This window comes from Corylus avellana, chromosome ca4, assembly GCF_901000735.1.
Source record: "Corylus avellana chromosome ca4, CavTom2PMs-1.0".
In the NCBI taxonomy this organism is placed as follows: Eukaryota; Viridiplantae; Streptophyta; class Magnoliopsida; order Fagales; family Betulaceae; genus Corylus; species Corylus avellana.
Genome location: NC_081544.1, coordinates 13,145,795 through 13,152,927, shown reverse-complemented (window position 1 = coordinate 13,152,927; position 7,133 = coordinate 13,145,795). Strand labels below are relative to the sequence as shown.

The 7,133-nt window shown below is 38.8% G+C and overlaps 1 long non-coding RNA gene across 1 annotated transcript; it reads right to left on the bottom strand.

Annotated features, from left to right (window-relative positions):
• Positions 1–1,002: 1,002 nt before the first annotated feature.
• LOC132179706 (uncharacterized) lies at positions 1,003–6,652 on the bottom strand. The gene is made up of 3 exons (XR_009439951.1): positions 6,532–6,652; positions 2,280–2,413; positions 1,003–1,640 (listed from the first exon to the last, which is right to left on the bottom strand). It is a non-coding gene; the product is annotated as an uncharacterized LOC132179706 (long non-coding RNA).
• Positions 6,653–7,133: the final 481 nt, after the last annotated feature.

Genomic DNA, 7,133 nt, shown 5'->3' with positions numbered 1-7,133 from the left:
TTCAACATCATCTTCTGTTATAGTGATCCCCTCATGTTCCCCTTCGGTCCAAGATGATCTATCACCCACGTACTCATCCTCTTCTGCTATTGCTCTTAACCTTGCGATCTGTTGTTCGCTCCACTCCCGATTCTGGTTGGAGACAGTCCCTCACCCCTAGCAATTGCTCATCTAGTTCACGGAAACATAGAGAGAAACCCTAGTGAGAGGTTTTCAATATTCTCATTTCAGAATTGTTTTTAACTACCATCTTAGTATAGCTTTTAGTAAATATCTATCACATAACTTAAATTTTATGTTTGCATTACACGACCTCAAATTCTCTAAGATATCATCATTAAATTCGAAGGGAAATGGCCTATATTTATATTTGTAATGCACGGTTCCGGGCATGCAACATGATGCTTGATTTTGTGCAAGACAAACAATTAACTCGTGGACAACAATATTATTATCCAATTGCATATCTATAACCTAGAAATTTGAAGAAGTGATAAACAACACCTAAAAACACAAATTAATCATATTACAAATGAAAAACTTGATAAAAAGTTTGTGACATTTCATCCTCAAATTTGAAGTGTAAGAGCATTAGCAATAGACACCATATAACTTGTTCCCATCTTTATATATAAGAAATTTATTTTAAAAAAAACTGCAAATACACACCTGCAACAAACACCCTATAGTTTTCTTAAACTATTGGATAGCTACAGTGCTACCCAATGGCTTATTATAATTCTAAAAAAACCGTACTCACTCTCTTCTTTCCTCTCACATTATAAAGTAAGAGTAAAGAATAAAAAAAAATTAAAGTAAGAGTAAAAAAAGAGTATTAATTGATATAAGGAAAGATAAGGGAATCTATTGTGGAATATATTTAAATAGGGAAGCAAAAAGTAATTTCATTTCCTAAATTTTTTTTTTTTAAAAAAAAAAAATTGTTAGGTATATGTTGCTAGTGCTCCAAACAAAACGGCCAAGAAACATCACAATTGGCGAAATCAATGACCTCCTTCTCTTCCATATCAGTAATCAAACAGAAATAACATTTAGTTACTTTCTAACTCATAGACAACTAAAAACCATAAGAAAATCTTCCTCAAAATCACAAATGACCAAAGCAATAAGCCAATAATCTTGCTGTCTTCAGCACTTGTAATCAAACAGAGATGATGGGCATTTATCCTTTCCAATTCCTAGTGAAAAGAGATATCTAAACTACAAAACAGAGGAAAATCTTTCCAAAGAGCCTAACTGCCTCTTAAGCCATATTCTACAGTATGAAAACTTTGACACCCGTGTCTGGATCAGCCTGAATGCCAGTGCTGCCTCTATATCTTTAAGAATAAAAACCAGCTCATAACTTTCTTGCTGTGAAGCTAGTGAGATTTCTCACTCCATGATGGTGCTTGATTTTGATTCTTATTTATTCTCTTCCTCTCTTCTTCAACTAAACGGATAGGATTTAAGTCTGGAGAGAATGATACAGGACTCTTTAGAGTTACATAAGCCTTCTTGTAATCTGGTTTTGCAATCAAGCGGCCCCCTCTCATCTTCTTCTTTCCTTTCATATTTAGTGTCCTTACCTTTTCAACTTCGTAAGAATATACTGATTCTAGAAATTTTTTTATCTCGGGCTGTCCATTAGGAGCATAAACGATCAGTTTTTTTTTTTTTTTGGGTGATAAGTAGCATAAACAAAATCAGGTTAGACAATAAAAATGGATAACTTCCGGAGGTCAAAATAGGTGATTGTGATAAGCCTATCTGGTCTGCTTCTAAGACGGGATTTTATGTGAGCTCTGATACTGGGGAATTTCTTAGGAAAAAGAATCAAGTGGTTGACTGGTGGCAGCTGGTATGGTTTCCAGATGCTATACCCAAACAGGCTTTTGTCTTGTGGTTAGTTATGATGGTCACCCCAAAACAAAGGAGCAGCTCTTGAAGGTGATTTTTTGGGAAGTGCGTTCCAAGATTTTGGGGAGGGGTAGTTTTCAGAAGAATAGGGAAAATGATCTCCTTTGTCAAAGTTGGAACATTACTGCAGATTTGCTGGTTTAATTCTCTGTTGCTGCACTATATCTGCAGTTTTCTGGTTGGTGTTTCTGTTTCTGCTTGTTTGTAGGCGTGTAAGCTGTTTTAGCTGGTGTTTGGTTTGTTTCTAGTGTTGAATGAAATATACTTATTCATCCAAAAAAAAAAAAAAAGGATAACTGAGAATAATTAGAGACAGAATTTGAACAATGAAGGTGACAGAAGAATGCCTTGTAAAGTACCTTTGATGCAGAAGGGATGGTTTTGATTGTAATATCTCTGCCATTGTTCGAAGAAGGTGGCATGAGAAACTCAATAGGGTGATTTGGGAAATGAATAACCTTCTCCATCTTTTTTTTTTCTGATAATCTAGCCTCTGCAGACAACAGAGTTTCTTTTGTTAGACGATGGGATGGTAGAAGATGCTTACCAATCTATCCCAATTACAATAACAAAGCTCTACTGACTGTTGAGTAATGAAGGTATGACTCATTACTATCATCTGGCACAATAATCTTTTGGAATATCTTATTCAATAGGTTTAGGATATAGAGAGCACTAATGAATTCCCATTTTGTGAATGAAGTCAGCAATTGAAGATCACAAATAGTAATTTTAGAAGTTCAAATTGACTTCCTTAATGCACCGAGGGCTGAACAAACTCCACTTTGATGATGTAGTCTCACATTTTTTATGGTAAAGAAATTTATAGCCACTCAATAGCTGATTAAACTTGGCAACTGAAAGGTGAAGTTTGTATTGAACTTCAAATATTTACCAATTTCTTCTACATGGATTTAGAGATCATCAAAATATTTTAGAGAAGCTGAACTCTTTTCAACAGGCTAAAGAAGGTCTCACTTGAGAAAAGATATCCATGATTTTCAGAATTTGAAAGATCAAAGATAATAATTTTAAAGATAGATGAGAGAAAAAAATTCCATTAAGACCAACTAAAGTTCAAAGACTCCAATCTCACTCAAAAAAATGTATCTCCTAAAGCTCAAGATATATATATATATATATATATATACATATAGAGAGAGAGAGAGAGAGAGAGAGAGAGAGAGATTTTTATGAATGAGATTTATTATCCACCGGAAGAGATAGCGAAGTGTACATAGGCTAAAACAGTAAAAGAAACCAACAGAAAAAACGTGCAGCTAATTGCTGCAGAAACAGACAACTAGCAAACTCAGAGTAACTAGCTCTTAAAAAAGTGCAAACGAGTTTATTGGAACAAATCATAAACTATTTAGAGCACTCCTATTAGTTTCCCTTACACTTTTCATAAATTTAAGGAACTAAGCTACTTTTTACTTTTTTATTCAAATACACTTTACAATAGCTTCATTTAAAGGGTCTTTCAATCTCTCTCTCTTGTTATCTCCGTCTTCTGCAAACCAACCGGTGTTTTATTTAGGCTCCGTTTACTTCAACGTAAAATGGTTTCTAGAAAATGATTTCCTTATTTTACGGTGTTTACTTCGACGTAAAATAGTGGTCAACGGAAAATATTTTCCTTTTGACCGAAAATTCTTCTTTAATTTTTGGAAAATGGTTTACGGTTTTAAAAACCGTAAACCATTTTCCGACTATGAGCATCTCATTCTTAAATCGATAGACCTTGCCAAGACCAGTCCAAGAACCTCGCCTGGACTTGACCGGGACCTGCTGGGGACCTAACTGGGACTCGCCCAAGACTTGATCGGGACCCTCCCGGGACTTGACTGGGACTCGCCCGGGACTTGCCCAGGACCTGACCGGAACCCTCCCGAGACCTGTCTAGGACTTGACCGGGACCCGTTCATGACCTGCCCGGGACCCACCCAGGACCTAATCGGGACTTGCTTGAGACCCGCTCGGAACCTGACCTGGACCCTCCCAGGACCTGCCCGGGACCCGCCCAGGACTTGACTGGGACCCGCCCAAGACTTGCCTGGGACCCCGCCAGGACCCTCCCAAGACTTGACCGGACCTGCCCAAGACTGGCCCGAGACTTGCCAGGTCGGGTCCCGGGCGACTCCCGGTCAAGTCCCAGGCAGGTCTCGAGCAAGTCCTGGGCGGGTCCCGGACGGGTTCCGGTCAAGTCTGGGCGGGGTCCCGGGTAAGTCCCGAGAGGGTCCCGGGCAAGTCCTGGTCAAGTCCGAGAGGGGTCCCAGTCAGGTCCCGGTCAAGTCCCGGTCAAGTCCTGGGTGGGTCTCGGTGGGGTCTTAAGCAAGTCCCGGGCTGGTCTAGGTCAAGTCCTAGGCGGGTCTCGGCGGGGTCCCGGGTGGGTCCCGGTCAAGTCCTGGGTAGGTCCCGGACAAGTCCCGGTTAAGTTCCGGCGGGGTCCTGGGCAGGTCCCTGTGGGGTCTCGAACAAGTCCCGTACAGGGACCTTATTGGAAAAAATATATATAAAAAAAGATATTAAAAAAAAAATTTATTTTCCGTATGCAAGGTAAACGCAGTAAAATGTTTTCGATGGAAAATATTTTCAGGGAAAATGACTTTCCTGAAAATATTTTACAAAGAAAACCATTTTACGTCGAAGTAAACGGGGCCTTAATACCAAATCTTCTTCCTCAGACGCTTCAGGCTCAGCTTTAGCAAACGAGCCTAAATTTTCATTCAAGCTCTGTTTATTTAATAAAATGAACCGATACCGAGCTAAGCTTATCAAAGACAAGCCGGAATGTTCGCGAACAACTTTGTTTATTTACGGCCCTAATCGGACCTAAGTTCTCCACCCATATCAAACTCATACACATAGATCACTCCTGCCACCGATTAGGGACCGCTCTTGCCAAAGAAACGCATACATAAATCAAAACTCAAACATGCATAAAACCCAGTTGATGCTAGTGGTTGTCAGCTACTGGATCGATTCTCGATGGAATCGTGCCGCCCGGCTGGATCGATTCTTGTTGGAGTTGGTTGTGAGCTGCTCTCAAGTGGGTGCAGCAAGCATGACCCACACCGCCCCTAGCTCCCACAAAGCGACCTAGCGCGATTTCCCCAACTATCTTGTAGACTTCCTTTCTCTCAATCCTCTCTGATTCTCGCTTTCTCTCGTATCGTCTCTCTGAGGGTGTATAAAGAGAGGCGAGAGGAGAGAACTTTTTTTTATTAAAATATATGATAAGGGATCTTAGGTAGCACTTTAGCTTCAATTGGCTTTCCCTTAGTTTAGAGAACAGCAATTGAGTCTTCTACATGTGAGTTTTAAAGAGTTTTTCATGCATTTAGGAAAGGGAACGGGATTAAAATATCTACTGCTAATGCTCTTAGTCAATAGTTGCATGGGAATTGGCCACATTTCACAAATATTTTTGCTCCTATAAGAATCGGAAGTTTTATTCAAAATAGACGTCTTCTCCTGACATAGCCCATAATTGGTTGGAACAGAGCTTCCTCAGCTTTAGGTCTACTTCCATGAATTCTAGAGTTCCTTTGTGACATGACAGCTGTAAGTTGTGGCTGCCCAAGCCATCTTGATAAGCACAACAGTAATTAGCTAGTCCACAGAGATTCCAACTTCCTCTTCCAATTCTTAATGGGCCACTCTATGTTTTAATTCTAATAGGATTCAAATCAGAAAATCAATAGAAAAATTAGAGAGAGAAAAAGGGGTGATCTCTTCTAGGGATTGGGCCTCCAAATATTGCTGAAGCAAAGAGTGTTATTCTTTGATGACCCGCCATACGGCATCTACAGCTTATTTATAGGAGCAAATCAAGCTTAATATGGAAATTGAAAAGGTGTAACAATCAAGCAAAGCCTAACATGCAAGCAAATTATATATAGAAGGAAATAAACATGGCGATCAAGCATAAGGGAAATCAGAGGAAGATTGGGAAAGATTCCAAAATCCTATCACATTCCAACTTCCAAGTGATGGTAATTCTCGCTATTCCACAAAGGATTCAGGACCCTACCCAGATTGTTTTTTTTTTTTTAAAAAAAAAAAAAAAGCTACCCCACTTTCAGTGCAGCTGAACAATAGATAAAAGAACAACCACCAGTATTTATCTCCACCCATTTCAGTTGCTTGTCTTTGCACAAACATAAATTACTTTTAATACAAAATCACCAACTTTACAGAAATAAATAGCAGCAACCAACCCCACCAAAAACATATTGTTGGAGACTTTTGGTTCCAAAGTCACTTTTAATACATTGTCAGAGGAAAGAGAAGGAGAGCAGCATGGGCCATGGCCAAACAATATCAGTAAAATGATGATGACAGGGCCATCAGCCATGTACCCATTTCTCCAATCTCAATGTACAAGTACAAACACTTTGATTCGATTCAGATACAATACAGTGCATCCCAAATTGAAAACCAAATACAGCGCAAAAGCAACATTTTCATCTACTTTTTTTGAAAGAAATTGCTTGTTTTCTCCGTAAACAAGCAGAGGGTACAGTTTCCCTCTCCATTTATTGCTTAATAAAAAAAAAAACAAAGCAGAGGGTACATCAATTTAATCAATCAGATTCAGAGAGATACCTTGCAGAAGCAACGGAGAGAGAGAGAGAGACGGTGAGAATAGGCGTAGAGAGGGTTTAAGCAAAACCTCGAATGAATGTTGTGAATATGATGTGGCTCCAAACCGTGGGCTGACCCTGTTGAAGATCTTCCGGCCCTAAAGATTATCTAATAGGGTTTTTACAAAATACGAAGGTGTTTTTTTTCTTCCCAAAAAATACTCTTTTATTTTTATTTTTTAATAGATGAATACAAAGGAGCTCTAACTGAAGTTATCCTGAAATGATTCATTTGTAAAGAATATTATTGGTCCACTATGTTTTTATTAGACATGATGATAATTATGGGATTTAAGAGCTAATGTTATCTAATTTCTAATCCTTTTCAATTCTTTGGTCAATAAAAAAAAGGGTTAAATACTAAATTAGTCCCTAGGGTTTCACAACTTTATTTTTTCCCCCTTGGGTTTTCATTTTTATCACAGGAGGTCCCTGTAGTTTTGATAAGTGACCAAATTAGTCCATCCGTTAGTTGACCGTTAGTTGACCGTTAAACTGGACACGTGGACCAATCAGACGTCGACACGTGGCACATGTATTAATTTTTTATTTATTTTTTTTTTT